General features: G+C 27.8%; 1 long non-coding RNA gene across 1 annotated transcript; it reads right to left on the bottom strand.

Annotated features, from left to right (window-relative positions):
- Positions 1 to 72: 72 nt before the first annotated feature.
- LOC103840699 lies at positions 73 to 1523 on the bottom strand. Its single transcript, XR_001956362.2, has 2 exons — positions 429 to 1523; positions 73 to 339 (listed from the first exon to the last, which is right to left on the bottom strand). It is a non-coding gene; the product is annotated as an uncharacterized LOC103840699 (long non-coding RNA).
- Between the last annotated feature and the right edge of the window lie 14094 nt (positions 1524 to 15617).

Here is a 15617-nt window from a genome sequence, read left to right as displayed (position 1 = left end):
TTGGAGTAATTTTACTCCATTTTTACTTTTACTCTATTTTGGAGGAAAAAATGGTGTTTTACATTAGAGATGCTCTTAGAACCTATATTTATAAGGCTGAATAGCTAAATGGAGTAATATAACAAATCAAAAACAGATTCGCCTTAGAATACGAATCTAACCCGAACTCGGTTTAGATCCTAAAATTATTAGATGGACGCTACACATCAGCGACCCTCTAAGTTGTACCAATCAGCGATCTCTAAAGACACTGGCAAAAACACATTGAAACCCGAAATCAAGTCTCGGTGTCCTTTAAATAACTCCTTCACCTCTTCTATGCAACCATTCCTATCAATTCTACAATCACATTACGTTTGAAATTAGTTAGTACTGAGAGAAAAGAAAACATATTCCCAAAATGGTATAAATACTACACAGGTACATACCTTCCAGCATTAAAATTATTCATAATCGCAAGAAAATCGTTATATTTTTCACGATCGTTCTGAAATTGATTCTTCACAGTCCTAAGATATGCATAGGCATCATCTCTAGTTGCGTTTTGTTTACTTCCTTCTCCAGCCATGGTTTGAACTTTGAAGTTGGTCGAAGGCTCGAAGCTTCATTTTCCAAACAACGAGAGTTAACTTTTGCTTCTTTCTTTTGCATTAAAGCAAATTATTAATTATTACTTAAAAAAAACTCTAATGTATTATACTGTCTTTAAAAAAACAATTTATATCAAGAATCTTAATTCAACATTACTAGAATCAGAGACATCGAAGAAACGTCCTTATAGCGAACGAGACATGACCATAATCAACTTCTCGCTGATAAATTTATTTTAAGAAATCTAATTATGTACGAGGCCGTATTGTCATTTTTAACAATTAATAACGCAAGAAGAAACAACATTGTCAAATTTGAGAGATCATCTAACTTCATCGATCTGTACAAGAAAATTTAATGTAGATTTCTTAGTACACTAGAAACTAATCAATTACGCATTTTGTCAGTTTATGGCTAAAAGAAACAATACTGTCAAATTTGAGAGATCATGCGATTTCATCGATCTCTACAAGAAAATTTCATGCAAAAGGTTCCTAGTACACTGTAAACTATTCCTGGTAAAAATGGAACTAACGAAATAGAATTGTGAAAAAACTTTGAAGCAAGGAACCAGAAAAATCAACACGAGTACAAACTAGCTTCACCTTGAAGAACTAGCACATGAATGGTTTTTGAGTTGTACGGACCTCTTTATATATATAGAGATTATTGATTGCCTTTGTTACATTATGTGGAAATTATTTTGTAATCTATAAAACCTATAAAATTTAGTTGATATCAATTAAGAAATAGACAAAATGTGAAAACTTTTTGATGTCATAAAATCTCAAAAATATGATTTAACTTAGATATTCAGTATATATAAGATTCAGCATGATCCAGATATATAAATATTTAGTAAATTTACTTTACGAAATTGTCTAAACTTAACCAATATTTTTTAAGAAATATATATAGAAGAATTTTTTTTGTTAATACTGTAAATATAATATGTTAAATATAATATATAATAAAATAGAGACAAAGTTTTAGTTTTAATGTTATACTAGATTTTGACCCGCGCTTTGAAAGCGCGGGATATTTTATGTTATAAACATTGCAATGTTTTGGAAATCAGACCGGGACAACCACTCGAAAACAGTCCGACCATGACTCGTCTAATAAGTTGAGTTCGATTCAGTTTAAAATTTGGGATTTGAAAAAAAAAATAGAAAATCCAGTAAAATCGATGACTTGAAATTTTGTTGTAAGAAAAAATATGTATGGTGATTTGAATGTTAGTCTTATGTATATCAACAATTTAAGTTCACATAGAATTCATTTTTTCCTTTAAACATGGTATATATACATATATAATATACAGTAAAATTTTAAAAACCCGTTAAACTGATCAGGCCAGTCAACTTGGATTTGAGAAAAACTGGAAAAATCCAGTAGAACCGATGATTTGGAACAATAAAAACTGTATTTGAAAAACTCCGGCCCGGATAAAAAAATCATGGATTCTGCTAAACTAAAACATAGTTTATAGTCTTTTAATTGTTCTAAGAATTTTGTTATGAAACTGTTAGTGATTAATTAGTTTTTGTCTTTTCAGTTTTCACATATTATTTCATACGAAAAATTATGTCTTATTCCCACTTGTTATCTAAATATTATATGTTTTCAAATTTTTCCATTAATATAACATTTGAAATTTTGTGGTAAGAAAAAATATACATGGTGATTTGAATGTTAATCTTATTATGTTAATAATTTAAGTTCATATAGAATTCCTTTTTCTTTCTTAAAGCATATGGTATATATACATATATAATTATAAAAAAAATTTAAAACTCGTTAAGCAGATTAAACTGGTCAGACCAATCAACCAATATATATACTGAGTCGATCTTGGTTTGGTTTTCAAAATGTTTAGAGAGTAACATGATAAATCAATACTATTAAAAAGGAATAAGTCTTAAAAAATCTACCTAACACAGTTGTTTGGACACTTTATTTAACTCAAACTTAGACTAACAATATGTTATCATATATTTCTCTAACAATAATTTATTCAATTCCTTTATTTATTCAAATACCACTCATAAATCTTAATCATTAATATTATTATGTTTACCATTTTGACTTTTAATCATAAAAACATTGAAATTAATGTTTTATATTATCACTTTTATCATATAATATATAATTTAAAGCAAGAGAAGCTACACAACATATAAGTGTACATTTTAACTTCCTCTTTCCTTTATAATAACGTAATCATATCATATATAAATTTTCCCACTAAAATCTCATATTATATACTAAACTTTCAACCGTCTATAGTTTGATAGATATTTTCATATTTAAAAATGAGTTTTCTAAAATATATTTCATCAACCATGTTTTTGTACAATTACGTTAAAAATCTATATCAAAAGGTTGTTGGACCCGATATGGACGTAATGAGTCCACATCTGTTCAGGTATTTAGGATCCTAAAAAGATTCGAAATATCTAGAAAATCTGAAAAATATCCGAAACACGAAAAGTACTTGAAACTCCAAACAAATACCCAAAAAATTCAAATACCTAAAAATTCAAAATCTTATTCAAAATCTGACACTGAACTGAAAATATCCAAAATTTTATCCAAATACCCAAAAAAAAAATTAATTTGAAAATTTACCTGAAATTAAAAACTATAATCGTAAACCAAAAACCTTAAAAAATATTCATAATGCCGGAAACATATTCAAAATATCTAAATATACCAAATAAACACAACATATTTATGATCGGGTCTAGGGTAGGACCCGGACTCAAACAAAGACATGCGGGTCCAAAAAAATCCCAATAGGTTATCTTCTCTGGAACTAAACCTATATTTCCGGGTCGGTTTGGTTTGTTTTTTTGATCCGGATATAATTTTCATGCCTAAAAAAAACTTACGTAAAAGTGTACATATAAAATATCAAATAAACTAATTCATAGATTATATAACTGTTAAAAATTATATTTTTCGATATAATAAAACTTTGTATTATAATATAATCCCAAAAACCCGCGTTTGGAAATCTAGTGTTTTGTTATAAATTAATAGTTTTATATTATTATTTTCTAACGTGTGTATAAATATTACCAGTAATTAATATTTCATTAATATTTTATAGAACTATACAATTATAGTGGTCAACTACGTTAAGTTAATAATTTTGCTAAAAACTAAATGGTGAAGCATATTAACCGTGGTGGTCAGATATGATGGTCAGCTATGGTGGTCAATTAAATCTTAAATCGTGAAGTTTGCATATATTGTGGTCAACTACATTAAGCTATTAATTTTTCAAAATAACAACATTCCTTTTAACATGGAAGTTAAGAGATATTGTTGATTAAACATACAATTTGGGTATCGTGATTTCTGCACATATCATGTATCCATTTCAATAACTAAATTATAGCAACTGAAGTTTGTTTGAACGTTTTATGAATGATTTTTAAACAAAAGGATTTTCTGCTTTTAATTAAAATAAAATTCAAAAATACAAAATTTAATTGAAATCATAGATTAAAAATAATTCAGTGGCAAAGAATGGTAAATACTTCAAAACTCTAAGGGTACCTCAAAAAAGGCCCTTCAGTTTTAATAGTATTGATAGAATAATTGATTTCTTAAAAATTGTTGAAGTTTCCAGATTCTTTCAAAACCTAAAATCAATATATGAAAATTCTGATTTCAATAATAATATATTATATTGTAAGAAAATAAAATAAAGGCAAGTCTCTTAAATAATTTTTTTATTCTATAAATAGGTTCCACGATCAACGTGACAGTTAAGTTCTATTCAAAAGATAAATAAAAATATATTTTAAATTATAATTTTATTTAGTATATATGCTATTAAAACATAAGATTTTTTTTGATATCTCACTGATATGCTTTATTATTTACAGGAGTGCCATTTAGATATTAATAGAATTTAATATTGAGATAATTTGGTAACGTGTGGTAGACAATAACTATTAAACCAAATATTGACTAAATGTGTGGGACACACAAAATCTTACAAATTTAAATTTTGATATTATCAAATATGCCATATATTAATAAATAATCTATATTATTAAAACTTAAGTACCTTTTGTACTGTTTGGAAACAAGGATAAAAAAATAAATGAGAATTGTTTGGAAACATTGATAGTAAATTTATTACTTTCTTTTATTTACACATTTAATCATTACATTTATAATAAATGACATATTTCCTTTTTGCATTTTTTATTTACAGATTATGCCACTACATTTAAAATCAATTTAAAATAATTAATTACAATAGTTGTTGTTTCTTTATAGTGAAAATAAAAACACAACTGAAATATATAGTATATATTATATAAAAGAATTTTAAATATAGCATTACTTTATTTAGTTTAATCAAATATAAAAAATTCGAGAGTTCAATTTTCAAGAAAATAAAATATCATAAAATTAAAGATAATTCATAGAAAACAATGCAAAAATTAAAATTTTAGGTATGTTTTTTTCTTTTGAAAATAAATTCACAAAAAACAACAGATCAATATATGAATAGTACAATTACATCAAATTGTATTAAGTTATAAAAAATAATATAATATTATGTATAAATAAATAAAAATATTATCAAACATCTATATTATAAAATAATATATTCTATTCTATATGTATGAATTTTTTTTATCAAACCAGTGGTTTATGATTTTATGTTAAACAAAAATTAAATCAAGCATCCGCGCGGGGGCGCAGGTCAAGTTCTAGTAACTATTAAACCAAATATTGATTTACATCATTATGTACCATATCAGGTAAGAAATTGTACATAGATTAACATATATTCACATGGTACTGAAATAAATTTTTCGTGCAATCTCAATTATGAGCATTGATCTTAATTTGAAACTTGTGTATTTAATGTTTTTTAACACGTTAGTATTTTATGAAAAATTCTTTAGGATAGACTTAAAAAAAGTTTTTATCACAAATATATATTTTAAAAACAAAAATGACCAAAATAGATTTACATGGTTTATCAAAAGAAATAAATATACACTTATACTCATAGGGTTAACTAATCTAGATATTAGGGTTTAAAGTTAAGAGGTGGAGTTTAAGGTTTAGAGTTTGTTTAGAGTTTAGGGTTTAGAGTTGAGGAGTGAGGTTTAAGGGATAGGATTTTAAATTTTTTAAAATTTAAAATTTAAAATTTTCAAATAAAAAATGCTATTTTGGTAATTTAGTTTTTGAGGTCTATTTTTGTGACAAAAACTTAAAAATTTATATTTGAGAGGATTGCCCATATTTTATTATGAATATGCTTAAACCAAATTATTGGGAAATTGCCACAAATAGCACATTCATAGTACCACTTTTCATGTTTACACTAACCACTTTTACCCACACTTTTAATGAAGGGTAAAAGATAATTGTACCCTTAATGTTAACTAATCTAGACTTAGGGTTTAGCGTTAAGGGGTGGGGTAGAGTTTTTGGAATGTGAAATTTAGGATTCTAATAAATATATAAATAAATACTTAAAAATATATAAAAAAATTTTAAAAATGGTTTCAAACATAATTTTCGTTTTTCAAAAAGAAATTTGAAAAAAATAAAATAAAAATTTGAAAAAAAAAATTTCAAAAAATGAAATTTACAAAAAGTTTGAATTTGAAAAAGTATAATTCGAAAACATAAAAAATTACTTTTTCTGTTTTTTTTTTTTTTTTTTTTTTTTATTTAAATAATGATTTATTATATATATGAATAACAAGAACATAAAAGTCTTTTGCTACTTAATGAAGAATGTATTTTTGAAAATGTCTTTTTAGTGGTGGTAAAAATGAAAAGTAGTACCATGAAAGTGGTAAACATGTAATTTCCCTCCAAAATTATTTGTATGTGCTATTTTGCTGTATATGCATCATTATGTATTAATTTAAACATGTTTGTCAATCACTAATACATACTTAATTTCACTAATTGAATATATGCTTCCATCAAAAACAAATGCGGCAAAACCTCATTAATATGTTTATAAGACTTAATCTAAAATTGCAAATGTATATAGAATAACTAGAAATCCTATTATATATTCGTTCTAATATTATATTTCAATAGAATCATGTAACTTAATAAATTTTAATAAACTATTTTAAATCTGTCAAAATTTTGAATATATTACCAAAACATAGTGTCAAATATTATTTAATACTAAAATTATCTGATAAAATAGCTTCTTAAATATAAAAAAATGTAAATTTTTATTTTTAAAATTGCATTTTCATAAAATCCTGCAACTTAAAAATTTACTAACAAACTTTTGAAACCTTTAGAGTTTAGCATATGAATATACTCCTCTAAATACATTGTCAAAATTCTGTTATTTCTAATTTTTGATAAAATGATTTCTTAAATATAAAAAAAACTGGATGCAGTTTATTTTTAAAAAAATTGTATTTTCATATAATATTGAAACTTATCATATATATAATAACTTTTAACAACAAAATCGATACCACATTATATTTCTCAAATAAAATAATATTAGATATTTAATAAATCATAATTTCTTAAATAAACAAAAAATTGGAATACCATGAATTAAAGATATCATATATATCAGGATTTTGTAAATATAAAATTTAAACTAGTAGAAGTAGTTTTTATGGGTTAAACATATCAAATTATTTGTAGTAAAAAAAGTAAATTAATTAAACGGGCTTATCTATTTGTATTTTTTTTAAATGGGAGATTGTATTTATTTAAAATAAAATCTCATTTGAACTCGATTACTTTAAAGGATTTTTAAAAAAATATAAAATCAATAAATTTTCATAAATGAAATTATTAGAATTATATCACATAGTTGTTAAGATAAACCTATACTCATTAATAAAGATAATTGATATCATTAGTACGAATTAAAATATTATACTTTTTTACAAATTTTAAATTAATAATTCATGATGAAATTTAACAGAACTGTGATAAGTCAAAATTTAAACTTAAACAATAAATTAATTTTCAAATCTACAATAATATTCCAAATGATATAAATCAAATCAGTTCACAAATATAAAAAAAATGAAAGAAATGAATTTCGTTAACTTTATTAAATTAAAACTTTACCAAAACATATTTTCGCGCTTTAAAAGTACGAATAAAAATCTATATATTTATCAAATATTAAAAAAATCAAACAATAAAATTGAAAAAATAAAATAAAAATTAATTTATAAAAAAAAATTCCGTTATTTCGGAAACATTTTTCTTCAAAAAGGTTTAAAAAATACTTTCATGAATGTGTATGATATATTGTTTTTTAAAAAAATTCCCCACATTCAGGAATGCATTCATAAACATGAAATTATATATTTTTTACTGTAACTTGTATGTACGTTTTGGAATGTCTTCCTTAATGTATATATGATATCTTATTGAATTTGACTCATACTGATATTTAAATATGTATAGTATCTTAATAAATTTAGACATCAAATTAGGAAGGTATTTCTAAAATCTTAGGAAGATGTTATACATATTCAAAAACACCTTACCAAATAAGTAAGATATTTTTAAATTCAGTAAGATATCTTTTTCAATATAAATATAATTCAAATTCAGCAAGATATTCATAAATATATTAATGAAAGTTTTCCTAAATATAAATTTAATAATGTATTTTAAATATACATTGATGAATTTTTCTCATAAATATGAAGATATTATATATATTTATCAATATTTTCTAAAATTTTAAAATGTATTATACTTGTTGAGTAATACTTTCCTAAATATGCATATAACTCAAAATCCATGAAGATATAAATATTTGTTCCTAAAATTTAAAAATATATTATATTTATTGAGTAATGTTTTTCTAAATATGCATATAACTCAAAAAACATGAAGATATTACCCATTTTAGAAAGTATTCCTAAACTTTTTTAAAAAGTTAAACTGTTTCTTAAAATATTTTTAAAAAGAAATTCAAAAAAATCTTTCAGAAATAAGCTTGGAAAAAGGTTTTGAAAATAAAAATGGAAAAGCTTTTATTTAAATATTTATTTATTTAATATAGCTGTAGAAAAATGTATAATTGTCTTTTACCTTTTAATAAAGTTTATTTTGATCACTTTTACTCTTATGTGCTAGTTTGGGAGTAAAAATATGTTTTGAAACCATTTCATAAAATAATTTATACCATGATATTGTATGCTTTGGAGTTGTTTTGTAAAAAAATATGATTCTAGGTAAATGAACAATACTACTATTTAAATTTTCGCTATTTATCTCCTAATAAGATATGTATCTTTTGTTGGATATGTGATATTTTCTCTCGATGTTTTTTCTTAGATTAACACTAATACACATAGCTGTTATCTTAAAATTCACTCACAAGTATAGTTTACGTTTTCTTTGACTTGCTGAAAAATTATCTAAAAAGGAAAGTCTCAGTTCTGATCAACTATGAAAAATGAATGTGTTATTGACTATAATATCGAGAATAAACGATGAATACAAAAGATATCTAAAGACAAGAGAGTATGAATGTATTGAGACTATAATTTAGCTATGGAGATAATCATATCCCTTTTCTTGGCATGTCATCCTTCTTTTATATGTCTTTTGAGGCGTATCGTAATGGCGACATGATCTCTGGCGTGGATCAAGTGTCTTATGGTGGTTTTAATGTCTTCAATGTTTTTACGTTATGCTTTGACTCTCCGAGCTCGGAGTGTTAGACTCTTTTGGCCCGAGGTGGACATTGACCTTCGTGGGCGTATGGTTCCTTCTTGAGCTTTGATGGTGCTTGATTTGAGCTTTATATATTCAGATTGAGATCTTGGACCGGACCTGTAGCAGGGTGAAACCCGACTCCAGCAATAGCTAGAATTATAACTTATAAAGTTATATCAGACTTGCATTTATCTGTAAGTAATCTTATAAGGGTGTGTATGGTGACCAAGTAATGAAGATGAACAATGTATCCTTTAATATTTCTAAATAAATTTACCATTCACAAAGAATAGTTTTTTCTTTCCATTCTTTCTCATTCCTTTTATTTTAGAGAAATATAAAATAAATTTGTTCTTCACTAAATACGATAAGAAATAATCATTCTTCATTGTTCCTACAATTTTATTGTTGTCTTTCTTTTCCTATCTGTTATCAATATTTTTACGATGGTTACCAGTTAAACCCTAAGTATATTTTTGTATTATTTTACTCTGACAAGCTAGGCATACTAGAGTAATCCGGTCTTCTTTGGAGTTTTATTGAGTTGGCTCAATTTTCTGTTCTTCCCACTGAATTCATCACGCAAATCGTACAAGAAACATTTTATCTACACAAGCCTACCTTTAAATTTTGGACTCAACCCCTGAACTTCAATTGATATTGGTGAATATAGTATATAGTATAACATTTTCTTAAAAGAGTAGGAAGTCTATACTTTTTGTGTTAACTTCCACCAATATATTCAAAGGAAACCGAAGTTACAAAGTCTTAAAGAACCATAAAATAGTGCCTACCAAAAAAAAATCATCAGAGGCTAACAAACAATGCGAATAGAAAATATATGAGGACACCAATCACCAGCTTCCAGTCCAGCTTTATCCCACATTTGATTAAGAAACAACGCCGAGTCTCCAAGTACCATATATATAGAAATGAATTCTCTCATCTCTAGTCACATTTCTTGCAATCGCTCCAACAATAGCAGTGGGCGAGATTCTAACAGAATGGACAAAACACTTCAAACATACGGATCACACATTGGCTCTTGTCTAGCAAGTTTCAGTATCTAGACTTTTCTCGGGGTTAAATTATCATCTCCATGTGTTAAAAAAAAAGGAACTATCATCTCCATGGATGTTATATTATCCAACATCAAATCCACCCATAGAAAATATGAGTCGCGTAGTCCCTTCAAAACCTGAAACACACATCTCAATTCTGCAGTGACCTAATAAAAAATCGGAACGGACATTCAAACCCAATCCTCTCTCTTTATTTTTCATCTTTTTTAAGCTTGAGTTGGTTAGCTTGGTTGCTGTCTGCAATAAGGACCAACCTAGTAGTTGTTTTCTAATATTACTAGTACAATAGACCAATCTATTTTCTCTTTTTCAGTTTTTCTACTTTTTTTAGGGTATTTAGGACGAAACCCCAACTAATCTCCAAAGAGAGTCAACACCGCATACTATTTTGGTGCCTAGTTTTCTAATGAGGCCGAAGACATGGTTCTATTTTCGTCTGAGCAAAAATAACTTAGTTTTTAATAGAATTTGAAGCCAAAGCCAACGAGTTTACATCTTGCTCCAAGCATTTTTTACCACCCTACTACTACTACTACCAATTGTATTGGAGAGAAGATCCCACATCAGATATATGAAAGAGACTTGAGTAATATATAAGGGACTTGGGTCAATCCACTAATTGCCAATTGGTTTTAAGTTGGAAGCCCAAAAAACTTATCATGGTATCAGAGCCAGGTTCCAATACCCTGACCCATTAATCCGGCCCGGACAGTGGCCCGATCATCCCATTAGCTGATGGTCCATAGAAAGCTCAGTTCCGCCGAGATCGCTAGAAAAATAAAGCATGATTTCGGAGGGGGTATGATGGATTCTGCGAGATTAATGGTTATACGCACCATTATCTCGAGGGAGGGTATTGGAGAGAAGATCCCACATCAGATATATGAAAGAGACTTGAGTAATATATAAGGGACTTGGGTCAATCCACTAATTGCCAATTGGTTTTAAGTTGGAAGCCCAAAAAACTTATCGAATTGGTTTCTTATTTTTCTAATTTTTTCTAATTTTTATTATTATCTTTTTATTTGAATCCAATCTTCCTATTATGTTCGTTAATGATTGTGATCAATCAATGATCCAAAGATGACCACAACAGATATTTTATTGATTGGTCAGACCGTCGGAACTATAAGTAAATAAAAGAATTGGAAGAAAAAGTTGAAAAATGTAATACGTATATACATATAAATCCTAATTTTAGTTGAGTGCCAGCATTCCTAATATCCAATCATCAACTAAACATCTAAGGTGTAGTAGTATGAATTTAGCTGATGTAGATGTAACTGTGTACAAAGAATTTTACGAAAACTCATTGAAAACGATAGATATTGAAAATATCAATTTTTGGGTTTAAAGTAAAATGTCATGTAAAAATAGGCTAGAGAAAACATGTGTGTTTACGTATGATGTCTTCATACTTGAGATATATATTAAATTAATGAACATTGTTTAGTTAAATTTTAAAATATGTATTTGTGTATATATATGGATCCAAAATTCAGACATGATTGAGGAGCAGCTTCCATGTGAAAAACGCTTATGATTGGTTTTTGTACTAATGTTTACAGATGATAATAACAAAAGTCCAAACAAGGCTTGGACCCATCATTCATAATTTGTAAAATCAGACTCGTTACAAAATATACTAATTCAATTTTTTTCTCTATACAAAAAAAACTAATAACATAACACATGATATTTTTTTGTTTAATATTTTATCTGTTTCATATTAAATATCGTTTTACCTTTTAAATTTTGTTTCATTATAAATAATGTTATTTTACATTTTCAATGTAAATATTAAATGTTTTTCCCAGTTTTTAACATTACTCTTAGCTAATAATTAATAAAATCAAACAAAATCATGTAATAAAAAAGGGTAAACAGAACATTTAGTTATTATTTTTTAATTCGTATGCAAAAACTTTAAAGGACACTTATAATGAAACATATTGAATATATACATTAGGTAAAGGAAAAAAGTTTCCATCGTAGAAGATACAGGTTTTGCTGCACCTAAAAGTTATAAATAAAACAAATGTACAGTGTTCATTAGGATTATGGAAAAACAAAGGAGTGAATTGTTGCACCAACGAATGATTGAACATATGATTTGAAGGTAATAATAATTTTGAGAAGATGAATTGTGAACACCTATTGAACATGCCATCCAGTCTCCCTATAATTGAATTAACTACCAAGACAAATTAATTGAATGTGTCGCCTGCCATAAACTCATACATGTCTAGATATTAAGAAATGGTGTAGGGTTACATGATAATTACTTCATAATATTAATATATCAAGTTATAATTGGTCTCTCAACGAGTATTTCTGCATAGTCTAAAATGGTTCTATATGGGTCATTTGGTATATTTTCATTATGTTTTATTGACTTGTGATGAAAAAGTAAATAACATTTAAAACTACTTATATTTTGTAGTTCATCTTACACAATTGGATCATTCAGATATATAAATAATAATGAAAAAGCTTATTGGGGTCAAGCTATATAGATTGAATTTTTTACTTCCCAAGACACTTTTTGAGTTTCGTATTTTACCGTAAGGCACTTTGCACTTGAAGCAACCTTATTTGCTAGTCAAAGACATTGATGCCCTTATAATAAAGAAAACCAAACCGGACTTCTATTAGCCTAAACCTAACCATACCAACCTCACCCTATACCAAGTTCAAAATCCTAAATTCTCATATTTCCTCATTTTGAATCACAAGCTTTTTTTTGAGAGAGAAAAAAACTTTGTGCGGCGGAAATTAAGAACTCTAGTTCCTCTATCATCGTCCTCACCTTCTAAATCTTATTTCTTGATTTTCGTCACAAACCTCCATCTCACACGCTACTCAACACCATCTGAATCTCACCATCGAGTAGAGTACACAGTCATTTTTTTCCCACATGCGAGGTTTGTTACTTCGAAACCCACACTTTTTTTCTGTGTTCTGACACCAACCTACAAGATCTGTTAGTTTTCGATTTTTACATCTATTAAAACTCTTCAAATCTGTGAGTCAGTGGAAGTTTCAATTTTTACATAAAAATCCCAGATTTGATAGTTTCAATGTATCCTGTTTTTTTTTCGATTTTGAGATCTGGTAGTTTCAACATTCAGTTAAGTTTTTGGTTCTAGTTTCATGAATAATACAAGGAAACTTTTGATTTTCTTCGTAATCTTCCAGACAACCTTTTCATGTTCTTGTAGGAAACAACAAACCGACCACCGCCTCCCACAAATCCCATTGAAAGATGATTGAGTTCTGGGCTGGTGACATGTGGATAGGAGAGTTGTGGGCTGGTGACCTGTGGATGGGTGAGTTGTAGTTGGGTGACATGTGGTCGGGTGAGCTGCGGATTGGTGAACTATTGTAACGTGAGATGTGTACGGACGAGCTGTGGTCGGGTGAGTTGTGGACGGGTAAGCCATGGAGGAGCGAGCTGGGGACGTAATGTTGTGTGGCTGACCACATGGGAGTGTTGTGTGGATGGAGAGTCAACTTCCACCCATGTAGCTTTCGTACTCCCTGCTTACTACGCTCCACCCATGCAACAATCAGAAGTTTCAAAACTATTTTGTGTTCTATGTTCCCTATGTTTTCTCTTTTTAACTCGGCGTTTCTATAGCGCGTAAGATGTCCATGTAATCTTTTCTAGACTGTAGCCTCTTCATTGTTTTTGAGATCAAACAATCCGTATGTAATGTTAATGCTAAGGTTTATGTTTAAAAAAAAATAGTTGTGTACATGACACCATCCACGTTCACTTCTATATTGTGGCGTCCACTATCGGATTTCTTAGAAAATTATTAAAAATCCTGTAAATAATTTTGTTTAGACTGAGTTTTAATAATTTTTCAAACTCAGTTTGTCACAAAAAAAGTTTAGAGTGGAACTTCCTCACTTACAAAGAAGAAGCAATAAATTCATTTTACCTCGTCATGTATTATCTAGCTTGTTTTAAACATCAGCCGTTAGATTTACAACATTCTTTTTGATCATGTGGCTTTTAATATAGCACAGTAGTCAAAATACAAGAATTTAATAAATGAAAAAAGCTAACTAAAATGAACCAACATATAACTTTATTTACATCGTAATAGACTAAACGAAGCCACACAACCGGTTCGCTTCATTAAGGGCAATTGTGTCAACAAACTACCTTGATCTCCGTGAAAATGTGTTACAAGCAAAAAATGACTCTGAATGCAAAGAAAACTTAGAAAGTGGCCCATTATGTAATCAACTCATATAGATTTGGTTTGGGGTCATAATGGGACAACACAATCAACACATGGACGATTCCTTGTACATGAACCTAACTCTATTAATATCGCCCACAACACAATTCCATTGGTAGACGCATACCTCATCTCATCCAAGAAAAGATAAACTCTCTTATTTTATAAATACAAGAAGAAAATAAGAACATGTGCAAATGTTCCCTTGCAAGGAAAACAAAGATGCAAAAATATGAGAAATAACTATAAAATGTGGGAGTTTGTTGTCACCTTTTGAGGTATGTCCATGTGAAAGCCCTTCTCTTATCTTTCCGCAACTTGTGTTTGTATTTGGAGTTTAGCTTTGCTACTTAGTCAAACAACATTACTAACATCAACATCAACCATTTAGTCCTCGATCCCAAAAACAACAATTCCACTTTTGCCCTCTTCCCATTATTCTTTTTCCGCATCTTATAATTTTGTATGAAAATTTTACTTTTGAGGATAGAGGTTTATGGTTGTTGAACTGGTGCTTTGCAAATGTATGGAACGATACAACAATTAATATATTGCTTCGTTTCTTTCGAAAATGAAACTGAATTTCTTACATGTATGTTTCCCATTTATTCCCAAATCGAAAGCATGTGCTATTAGTACATCGACCTATATGTCAACTTCTTACGTAAAAAATCTTGATCTACTCGGTACTATTGGTGATAAATTCTGTACGCAAAGATGTAAGACAGTAACGTCATTACTTTTATAAACAATTTAAAATGATCCTAGCTCTGACAGCTGAGGGAAGGATGCGATTTTCAAGTTGTATCGCAAGGACCAAACCAGCATAACCAAATGATAATACAAATGAGACAGACTAATGATCAAGTATTATAATTCAACCTTTTTTTTTTTGAAAAAGTATTCATAAAAAGCCCACGTCATATTATGAAACGTATATTATCATATTTTTTTATAATTCAACTATGAA

The sequence above is a fragment of the Brassica rapa genome, chromosome A09 (assembly GCF_000309985.2).
Source record: "Brassica rapa cultivar Chiifu-401-42 chromosome A09, CAAS_Brap_v3.01, whole genome shotgun sequence".
Classification (NCBI taxonomy): Eukaryota; Viridiplantae; Streptophyta; class Magnoliopsida; order Brassicales; family Brassicaceae; genus Brassica; species Brassica rapa.
The sequence above is the reverse complement of the archived record's forward strand: the minus strand, read 5'-3'. Positions and strand labels throughout refer to the sequence as shown.